Here is a 12,253-nt window from a genome sequence, read left to right as displayed (position 1 = left end):
GTTAGCTAACCGGGGTTTAATCGGGACAGAAAAGTACCTCATAGGGCCTCTTGCGTTGTAATAAAAGCAATTATAATTATTATTATAATTATTTATGAATATAATAATAAGTATAATTGCGTTTATGTCTATGTTATGCATATATTTCTGTCCCGATTAAACCCCGGTTAACTAACCGGCTGTTAACGGAGACATAAAGTACCGGCCCTAAGTGTCAGTCAGCCACTCACAACATTTTTTTTATTTATATTCCTCTATAAAGAAGACAATGAGGTCCTCAGTGTTCCATAACAAATTCTTCTGCAGCTCTCTACTCAGATCAAAAGCTGGCCTGCTATGCTATAATGAAAATGTCAAATATAATATTTCGATATTTTGAATTTACTTGTAAAAACACAAATTCTCTAAATGTTATACCTTACTCATAACGGTATTTTGTTTTTAGCTCGGTATTTGTCTGAAAATTTTTAATGTATAACCAATTTAGATATTGCAAAACAATTAATTGTTTCATAGCGTTGATGTTAATCAATAAAGTAAATATTAAGGTAATCATTTCAGGTCTTCCAATTTTATAATAATATGTCTTATTTTGTGACGGTGCATGGTGCAGTTTATCCGTAGTTGTTGCGAAAAACCAATACTAAAAAGCGGCAATCTGTTGACCCTCTGGTGGTGACGAAATCTGGGGTATTACTAAGGTGTTATGGGGATTCGAGTATAATGAATAACTGCCTCCCGTGGATTCCTCCGGGACGTTGCGGTTTTGATAAATGGTTTTGTGTAAAAAACGATACTTGTAATTGGAAGCCACATAATCACGTACGGAGACCTGATGAAATTAATAAAAAAGGGGAAGACTGGGATGACAACTAAGAGTAGGTTATCACAAACAAATAAGGTTTTTGGTTTGGAAGTAAAGTCAAAGTTTTCAACTTAATAAGATATAAAATAATATTAAAAATAAAAACTTTATTGGGATCTTTCCAATAAAGGAACCCTACATACCTGAGTATGTAGGGTTCCATTATCGTTGGAATTTTTCCAGATGGGATGTGAATTGTAAATTATAGAATTCCCCGATCTTCCGTGTTTCAGCATCCGTTTGGCTTGCATTTTTGGAAGCCAAGGAGATGTAACCAGAAAACTGGTCCCAATAAAGTTTTTAATTTAATATTATTTTATATTTTATTAACTTGAAAATCTTTGACTTATATCTAGTAGATGTCGCTATGACAGCCAGGCCATTTCGTTAGTTGAAATTCGAGGCCAGTCGTCCGGATTATTTCAGTTGTTTGGTTTAGTGATAGCAACCTATACACTCTCTGGTGAAAAACTAACGAGTTTTGAAACCGTTCGGTCAGAGTGCTTGTGCTCTCTAAACGAACTGAAATATAAGACGGCTTAGGCTTCGTGTTGCAACGAGATGAAAATGAATATTCATTTTTAGTTTTCATTTTTATTTTCATTTTCGGTTTAGGTTTTACTGTTTACACTACCTACTAATCTTAAAAATACAAAGTGAAATACCTACTAATTTTAAGTATGGAAAGCCCCAATTATCTCGGAAACGGCTTGCACGATTGTTATGTTTTAGTGAGAAGGGTCAAGTAATGCGGCCGATATTATGGTGGTATTTACATTGTTGTCAGATCTTCCGTTTTTCTGGAAATCAATGAACTGTCTTGTTTCAAAGGGAATGGGTATTTTTTGCCCTGTATTTTTTTCGCCTTTGAAGTCCTTAGAAAATACTAATTATTTTTCGTACTATGTTCCCTACACCTAGATGCCATAATTATTCTGAGTTATTGCTACACTTATTTAAATATTTTGTTTAAGAAAAATTATAAAAATCAACTTTTTTGGACCGAGCAGACATTATTTTAGTCGATCATATGTCGATATACGTCGATCATTAAGAACAAAAAAAGTAAGTTTTTTCCAGTTGATCATTTTCGAGTTATATAAAATTTAAAGTTAAAAAAAAAAGAAAAACGATGGGTTTTAAGTAAAAAGTATTATTTTTGAAATTGTGAAGTGCTTAAATTCAAGATAAAACCTTCTTCTACCATAACGCCCCCGATAAGAATTTTTGGCATGTTTTATTCTAAAACATTGTTTTTTAATTGTTAATGAAACGTTTGTGAGAGGACAAGCGTTCACAATAAAAAACGTTTTAAAACGAAATAAGCCCAAAATACTTATCAGGACTTCTCTTAGAACAAGGTTTGAACTTGAATTTAGGCACTTTGTAATTGCAAAGACAATATTTTTTACTTACGCTTTTGAAACTTGAAATTCATCATTTTTCGTATTTTTTATAACTCGAAAACGATCGTTTAGAGAAAGATTACCTAACATGTTAATTTCTAGAAAAAGACAAAATGCATGATTATAACAGTAAATCCAATAAGAACTAAATTCGAGCTGGGGGGTCAGCTAATAGAACAAAATGGAAGTCAACTATACTAAAATTACATTAGAGGTGCACTATAAATAAACAAACCAAGACACGTTGTATGCTACAAGGAGCACCTCTAAATCTTTATTTACAATGTATATTGTAAACAATATTTACAACCTCCACAACCTTAAGGCGCATTTAAATCAAAGCGAACACGAACGAACGAACGAAGGAACGAATTCGTAGGTGTTCGCTTGGTCATTCGTTCGCTACAAAGTAGGGCCATTTACATTGAAGCGCACGTTCGCATTCGTTGATGATCGGGGGTGCATATTGCCCGCAGATGTTTTTAAGATGGGCCAGTGCCAGTCACACATTGTGTTTAAGTTTATTTTCGTGTTTCTTGCTGGGTAAATTTTAATACAATAATAGCTTACAAAAATAGCAGGTAGCAGGTATTATACGGTGTTTGAGGGAGCTTAGAAAATAACATAATAAAGAACCAGCTTTCTTAAAATTCTTCCTCGAAAAAGTTACTTGCTCTTGATATTATGACTATATTATGTTTAAATAATAAATTGTAAAATTGGTGTATCAAAATAAATTTGCTTTTAATTAATTTTAGCAATTAATTTGATTTGGTTACCTCATTAGTGTTTCTGGGTTGAAATTTATACAATAAAAACATTAGGCTTTTAAAAGCAAACCACTTCGAACCCTCTTTTTGTCTTTCTCGTCTAAATGATGCGAAAAGCTAATTCATTTTTTTAGTTTAGAGACATCACAACCCATTCCCATAGAAATGTTAAAACAAGCATCAGTTTTTCTGATTATTATTTTATATAGCTTCGATTTTGGGTTTCATAGGCATATTCCATATTGCAAAATTATGTTTTCACAACTACACAATAAACAACCCTCTCAAACTAATGTTTGTAAATAAATTAAATCAGTACTTCTAAACGAATTCGTTCGCTACCGTCTATCCACTGTCCACATTGAACAACGATTTTCTTTGATGATTCGCTCACTTACCGACATCGGTTGGAACATGTGCGAATGCGAACGAATTCGTTCGGTCGTGCTCGATTCGCTGTACCGTGTACGAATACAATAAAGTTAACGAACGAATTCGTTCGTTCGCTCGTGTTCGCTTTGAATTAAATTCGCCTTAATACTAGTAATACTACTAATGTATGCGATTCTGCAGGAGTTTCTGTTAAATGTAACAATATGTTTCAACAGTTTCTGTAATATTACAAGATTACAATCTACGACATTGTAAATCCCAAATCATGATTTACAAAGTTTATAAAGCGTAAATCATGATTCGAGAGTACTCCTCGTAACATTCAACGTGTCTTCGTTTATTTATTTCTAGTGCATCTTTATTGTGATTTGAGTATAGGCATGACACTATTTAGCTACGGAAAGCTCGAAACAGAATTGGAAGATCAAGTGAACAGAGAAAACAGTGCCGCAGGCTGCCTGAATGACACAATATGGAGAAATAAAAATATCGGAAAAGAAATGAAAGGCAGAATTTACAAAACAGTCATCAGGCCAAAAATGGCATATGCGGAAGAAACATCGACCTGACACAGAGAGGACAGAAATATAAAAGAAACAGCGGAGGTGAAAATTCTTCGAAAAATCGATGATAAAATGATAAGACACTATAAGACAGAGCTAAAAGTACAAATATACGATGGAGATTCATGGTGGACAACATTTACAACTAGGTAAGAAACCGAAGAGTGGAATAGAATGACCAAATAAGCCGAATGACAACAAATATAGTAGTGAGGTCGGCGAGAGACGGTTCCCCAATAGCAAGACGATCAGTGGGAAGATCAAGAAAACGATGGAACGACAACTTATTGGAGGCACATTGAACCAACAGACAGAGTCAAGTCTATACAAAAAAATAAAGAAGAAGAAGAAGAAGAAGAAGAAAAAGTATTAATTTTGTCAAAAGTTTATTTAATATATTACTTACTTTTTTTGTATATTCTTCCCACATTTTATCAGGAAAATAAAACCCATGACTAAAGCCGTTTAAAGCACGCGGAAAATGAGGTGCCTTTCATTAGAACGTATATCCGTCTCCGTCGGATGCCCCAGGAGTTAAAACCACAAGCCGAAAACGGCATCCTCGCCGTTACCATTAAGTTGGCGGCGCAGGAGGCGGCAGGAGAAGCAGAGCTCCGAGTTCGAAGCTCTCAGCCCGGCGACCACATCCTCCATTTCTCGCTCTCAGACCCATTAAACATTCAGACTGCAGGCTAGGATTGCTTACAACCACCCACCGACAATCCGTTAGTCGTTAGACCGCCCCCGTATACTTATTGCCGAACCCCCGATCCCGCCGGTGCCGGTGCCACACACAACCTTTCGCACGTCTAATTGATGGCAACGTTAATTTTCATTAAGAGAATTTTAGGCCAGATTCAATCTCACACAACTAACAAATGTTACACCATTTTTTCACCTAACGTATATCTTTTACTAACTTTATATTGTGTTGTTTTAAGTATATGTATATTTACCTACATCGCGGTTTTGAAATAAGCAACTCAATAAACATTTTTACGTTTCTATACCACCAGCCTAGAGTTAATGTTTTATAATTATAGGTACTTGTCTAGAATACCACCCACCCATTCTGGGCACCAAACACTTGAAACTCCAACAGGGACCGCCACAAAAAGCTAAAGTTTACTATTTGCTTTTTAAGGAACATTTTGTTACAAGATTATTAGATGATTTGGCAGTGTCCACTAAATGTATTACTTATCTACTTATCCGTGACTTTACATAGCATAGGTATTCTGTTTGCAGTTTGCAAATGTTTGTTTTAAGCTGCTAAAACTTTTTTCTCGAACAATTTTTTCGAATATAAAATTTTTTCGGTAGATTTTAATGATCATAAGAGAAGATATTCAATTTCATAAAATTATATTAAAGAACTTGAAAGAAACTTTATTCAACATTCTTTAAAATACGCAAATCTGGACTTTTCGAATTTTTTTTAATACAGGGGTAGTTTTTAGCCCAAAATAGCAAAAAGCACACATCGAGACAATATTTAAAGTGGAGGTTATTACAGTTATAATAAACATACACCACAAAATAAAAGTTTTATGATAACTAAATTAGAATAAAAAACAAAAATATAATTTTTGCCGCTGCCAAATATGCGTTGAATATTTCCCGTTGAAAATTATTATCCATAATATTATGAAAGCTTTAACTAAATAAACCAATAATTACCAAAAGCTTCGCTAATCAATAAACAGCTCGCTCTACAATGAATATAGCCGCCATATTTGACGGATTATTAAACGCATCAATTAAAATTTTGTTTATGGTGCTTGATCAATTCATTTACTAATTAGTAATCATGTAAAGTGATTTGTCTAAGCCTCCTTCTCGTTCTCGCCATCTATCAGTCTCTCTCTATCTCATCCGCTTAGCGGTTGACGCCATTGGCATGACTGAGATGGGGGGAGGATTGCGTTTCAAATTATTATTCTTTTATTGCAGTTAGTAGGTTTTCGTTACAAAGAGTATACAAAATTCATTCAAAATTAATAACTAAAAAATATTAAGAACTGATAAGTCAATATTATAATTTATTTATTTATTTAATATGCTCTACTGGCCTTGTAAAGATGCACTAGAGATGCACTATTTAGTCTACAGGTATTATTTCAAAGATGAAGAGATATGGGTTGCGATATTTACAGCTGCTTTGTGGGCTACCAAAAAGCATTTGATACAGTTCAACACCAAAAAATGATGGATGTTCTAACAAAAGCCCAAATGGATGATAAACTCCGGCGTATAATACAAAATTTATACTGGAACCAATCAGGTATCCAATTATTGAAATTTCAGGACCCATCTGTTCATGTAAATTTTATTGAATTTGAGTGACATTTTATTTTCCATAAGATGTGTGCGGTGTCCTTTTATAAATATAAGAATTTAAAATCAATAATAATTAAAGTTAGACACAACCACAGGTCACAACTTCAAAAAAATAGACACACCGGCAAAATTAGACGAACACCTTAAAAATGGGACATGTTTTGTTTGATGTCTCGAATTTCCTAAACCAGTGGTCCGATTTGAGTGATTGTTTTAGTATGTTATAGCCTTATTATTTAAGAATATAGTTGTAATAATATTGTTGCTAGACAGGTAAATATCATGTTATACCGGGTGTACCAATCATACTGTGTTTTTTTCTTAAAGTTTGAAACACCCTGTGGAATATTTTAGCACATGTAAAATATTAAAATTAAAACTAGATTGTATACTTAGGCGTTCTTAACATTTTCCTTTTTAATTCATTTACTTATGTGGGATAACAAAAAAGTTATATGCATTAACAACTATCCATGTTTTTCATCAATAAATCCTCATAGTAGGGGAGGAAAGTATGCTAAATTTGCAGTTACTCGAGCGTTATGGGGACCTATTGGATTGTGAAGAGTATGTGCTAAAACCAAAAAAAAAAGGTTAAGTTAAGTTTTCCATAAAGTGGGGGACTTTTAATTTTTTAATTTAATTATCCATTTGAAACAATAGTTTTTTTTTTCGATTATAGCGCTATCTATCCATAATTGGAAACAATGTTGCGAATAAAAGTTGCTTATTTTTACGTCAAGAATCCAAATCTGCAATAAAAATTGGGGGCTCCTATTTAAGATTTTAAAGTAACTCCCCACCCGACCTCCTTTTTAATTTACCCCCCACCCCTCTCCGTGGGGCGTCGTGTTTAGTATTATTAGATAGATTTTTGAAAAATATTGAACAAGTTTTTTTTAGTTTTTCGTCTGACGTTTATTTCGCGAAATATTCGCTTTTTTTGTGAAACTTTGTGACTCGCTCATTTTCTTACGCCCCGCTCAAATCGTCAGATTTTTGAATTATACACTATTTTGCATGTACTTAACTTACCTTATCTTAATCTGACGATTTCGAGTTTTTCTAAGAATAGATTTTTTTTTCTGTAGAATGGCACCAGACACGACCCCCCACGGAGTTGGGGTGGGGGTTACTTAAAATCTTAAATAGGAGCCTCCAATTTTTATTGCAGATTTGGACTCTTGACGTAAAAATAAGTAACTTTTATTCGCAACATTTTTTCGAATTATGGATAGATGGCGCTATAATCGGAAAAAACGATTGGTGAAAATTAGAGTTGCACAAGTTTGACTTGAATGTTTGAACTTGACTTGAGTTTGACTTAATTTCAAATCAAACTCAAGTCAATCCTTCTGACAAATAATTCAAGTCAAGTCAAACTGGTCAATCGTACAGGTTTGAAAATTCAAACTGTTTGTCAAACTAGTTTGAAAGAGTTTGAAAAATAATTTATTTCGTAGATATACTTTTTTAACAATCCACGAGGAAAATAAAATTCCTGCAGCTGGCTGTATACCATAAATCACAAAAAATACAGGATCCTTCGTAAAAGAAGAATTTAAAAGACCCTAATAAGGGTTGCATCACAAAACAAAACGTTTTCGGATTAACAAGTAATCCATCATCAGTGTTAAGCCAATAACATGCATGCGTGATCCACCAAAAAGTTATGGGTAAAAACCCTTTAAAAGGTATAAGACCTTATATTATACTACATATTATGTTTAAAATAGTTAGATGTTGCAAATATTCCTGGATATTACCCAGGGCAACACAGGATGCCTCTAACCCACGTGGATGTGATATGAAAGGGATGAACCTCACATATTGAAAATTGAGTGTCAACTATATCTTTTAAAGGGTTTTTACCCATAACTTTTTGGTGGCTCACGCATACATGTTATTGGCTTAACACTGATGATGGATTACTTGTTAATCCGAAAACGTTTTGTTTTGTGATGTAACCATTATTAGGGTCTTTTAAATATAACTTTTACAAAGGATCCTGTATTTTATTTTTTTTTTATTTTTTTATATACTTTTTTGTTGAGATAGACATGTCAGTTGCCAATTAAGATAAGAAATTTAATAATAGGTACATTGAGTGCCATATAAATCATCCTTTAGTTCCAATAATTTTAGTATTTGTCTCCTTCTACTCATTTTTAAAAATCATGTACAATAGAACAGTGACACTTTCACATTAAACTATTTTTTAGCACGCACAACAAAATTAAATAAAAAATACTAAATGAACAGTTTTTGGTTTAAATGGGCTCTAGCTATTTTTATAATTTTCTGCTTTTATAACCGATAACAATAAACACCGGCTCCGTCTTTAACCACAGAACGAAAGTCATAAAAAAAGTGAAAGTTAAAAAGGAAGAAAACAAAGAACCTCAAAAATCTGTTTCCGTACCAACCCCTTTTTAAGGATGTTAAGGCCTAGTTCCTTGAAATTTTATGGTCAAATTTGGATTATCTACATTTTTTCAATACGAATGGGCCAGAATCTCACAACACGTGTTGTGTACTAAAAGTACATAAGTAAGTCGAGCTGCGTTTAGCAGAAGGTACTAATAGAACTGTAGAAGTTGACCTGTACCTTACAAAGCAGACTTTTGAAATTAAAAGTTGTACGGTTGGAATAAAATCAATATTTATACATGAAAAACAAGCTATTGATTTATAGTCTTAGTACAGAAATGATTAATGAACATTCAAAATTCAAAATATAGAAGAATCCCGAAAGGTTCATTTTATGACTTATACTATATTCTTAGTACATAGCACGTTAGACATAATATAAAGATTTTATATAGATTATTTCAGGCGCGGATCCAAGGGGGGGTCAATGGGGTCAATTGCCCCCTCCTTGAGACTTCGCCTGGTGTCGCCTTTTTTTTTTTTAAGAAAGAGATAATTACGATTGAAAATAAATAGTGGGTTTTTGTCCTGTTGATAACTGAATAACGGAATGAAACATAAAACAGAATTCCTTCTCCAAAGGTGTTCTCGGTCTTACTGTATGGTGTCGAGTTTTTGACTGTGAATAAAATCGATCTACTTACCTAAATCGCCTTGAGGCTTTCGAAATATAGTTCTATAGAAGAATTTTTTAAAGTATCTTGGGTGAAGAAGATTCGAAACTCCACAATACTAGAACATTATGTAAAGCAAGACTACTGAGATTATAGAAGGCATCAAGAAGAGAAAAGTGGAGTATTTTGGACATGTAATGATAAGTTTCAAATATAGGTTGCTACAAAATATTATGCAAGTGAAAATAGAAGGCAAACGCAGTCCAGGACGAAAAAGCACTTCGTGGTTGATTTCGGGTGGCAGTGAATAAAATTAAGATAGCTATGATAGTAACCAACGTTCTGAAAGGACATGGTACATGGAGAAAAATAAAGTAACAGCCCATACCGAAAAAGAATCCTGCGTACGCGAGTGACGAGAAAATTTTTATTTCATTGCCCCCTCCTTGCAAGGTTGCTGGATCCGCTGTTGGATTATTTGTATTTTTCAATTTAATAACATATATTATAAACACAACATTTTCACTTTAAAAAAATTCCATCATTTTTTGACGGAAACTTCAAAATTAATGTGTATGTGTAACACAAAACTGTTATTCTGGCCAAACGCTTAGTTTAGCATAAACAGACCAAAGTCGGCGCTTAGTCTACAATTGCGAAACTGTTATGAATGGCAATTATGGATATATGGCAGTTAAGAATGGCAGTTATGAATATAGTCTTGTTATGCAAAACTAAAAACCCTTAATAGACAGAATGTCGCTTGGTTTATTTTTGTTTTTCTTAGTAACCGTTAACGTGACAATAACAGGGATTTTTCCAAGATAGTTTTAGCTATGTGTCACCAGAATCCGCTGTTATCTCGATTTTAAATAAATGGCGCTTGGTCGAGTTATGCATAACGCTGTCCATTTAAAGAATTAGTTCACTATTTGTGATTTTATAACGCTGTTCTTTATTTTTACATAATAGAAGTATGTATGCACTTTGCAATTTTCATTTTTTTTAAATCACCTGCCGCACCATCAAATAAATCAGTATATTTATTTTTCTTAATTAATACTGCTTCGACTACAGATTGTTTCTGTTAATTTTTGCAGCGAGAATACCTTCAATATCAGACTCAATTTGTTCTGGTACTTATTCTGAACCGAAAAATATCCACATTCAGATATTAGGTTTGTTCTAGCAAACAGTCAAACTAGTCAGAAACCGTCAGCAAACAGTTGGTCAGTGAGAGAACATAATACAGTCACCAGTGATATCCCCTCTACTCGCGCTGGTCCACTATTCGCTGATGGTTTCAAACCGTTTGAAACTGATGCTAGAACAAACCTATTACCTTCCAAAGCCACACACTTCAAAACGAACGTAATAAACAAGCCAAACATGGACGTCTAAATATGAACTACAAACTAATTTGCGGAGTATCAGAATACAGATTCAGACCTATCCAAATAAGTCACAATAAAATACATACGCTCTCAATTAGAATTGGAAATAAACACGTTGCCAATATGACATTCAAACTTCAAACTGTTTGAAGAAGTTTGATTTCAAGTCAAACCTAAAGATATCGAAATCAAGTCAAGTCAAACTTTTTTACAAAAAAAGTTTGATTTTCAAGTCAAGTCAAGTTTGTTGAATAAAATCAAACTAGTTTGACTTGATGCATCTCTAGTGAAAATGGAAAATTAAATTAAAAAATGAAGTGTCTCACACTTATGGAAAACTTAACTTAACTGTTTTTGGTTTTAGCACCCACTCTTCACAATCCAATACGTCCCCATAACGCTCGAGTAACTGCTAGCATACTGTCCTCACCTACTAAGAGGATTTATTGATGAAAAACATGGCTAGTTGTTAAAGCACATAACTTTTTTATTTTCCAACATAAGCAAATGAATCAAAAAATAAAATGTTAAGAAAGCCTAAGGATATAATTGTGTTTAAATTTCAATATTTTATATATTCTAGAATATTCCACAGGGTGTTTCGAACTTTAAGAAAAAAACACAGTATGATTGTTACACCCGGTATAAAACGACATTTACCTGTATAGTAACAATATTATTACAACGATATTCTTAAATAATAAGGCTATAATATATTAAAAGAATCATTAAAATCGGACAACAGGTTTAGGAAATTTGAGACATCAAAAATGTCCCATTTTTAAGGTGTTTGGTTAATTTTGCCGGTGTGTGTAATTAATAGGTCTGGATCCCGCGTATGAAAAAAAAGTTGATTAATAGCAAGCTGAAAATTTGTTAATAGCTTAAGGGTGCCTAGTCGGATAAACTTTGATATATGGGAACACTGGAACAGGGGCAGTTTTAATTGTGGAACAGGTTAAAAATTTGGAACGGTCAGACCACGAAAACGGCACATTTATTTTGTCCGACAGAATAGACTTAAACTCTCCGAACGGAGATTAATCTCTCATGCAAAAATCAGACTGCTATTTATCACCTGCCATAATTCCTGTCATTTCACATATTCTACATGTTCCACTCATTAAAACGCCCATTTGGTGATAAATAGCAGTCTGATTTTTGCATGAGAGTTTAATCTCTCTTGGGAGAGTTTAAGTCTGTTCTGTCGGACAAAATACATGTGCCGTTTTCGTGGTCTGACCGTTCCAAATTTTTAACCTGTTCCACAATTAAAACTTCCCCTGTTCCAGTGTTCTCATATATCAAAGTTTATCCGACTAGACACCCTTAAGCTATTAACAAATTTTCAGCTTGCTATTAATCAACTTTTTTTTCATACGCGGGATCCAGACCTATAAGGTTTAAACTCATTCATAAGGGAAGAATTGAGAAAGTATCTAGTTTTTTCGTGACGCTGGCAGTTTAATGACGCTAGG

The sequence above is a fragment of the Diabrotica virgifera genome, chromosome 2 (assembly GCF_917563875.1).
Source record: "Diabrotica virgifera virgifera chromosome 2, PGI_DIABVI_V3a".
In the NCBI taxonomy this organism is placed as follows: Eukaryota; Metazoa; Arthropoda; class Insecta; order Coleoptera; family Chrysomelidae; genus Diabrotica; species Diabrotica virgifera.
Note: the sequence above shows the minus strand (reverse complement) of the source record.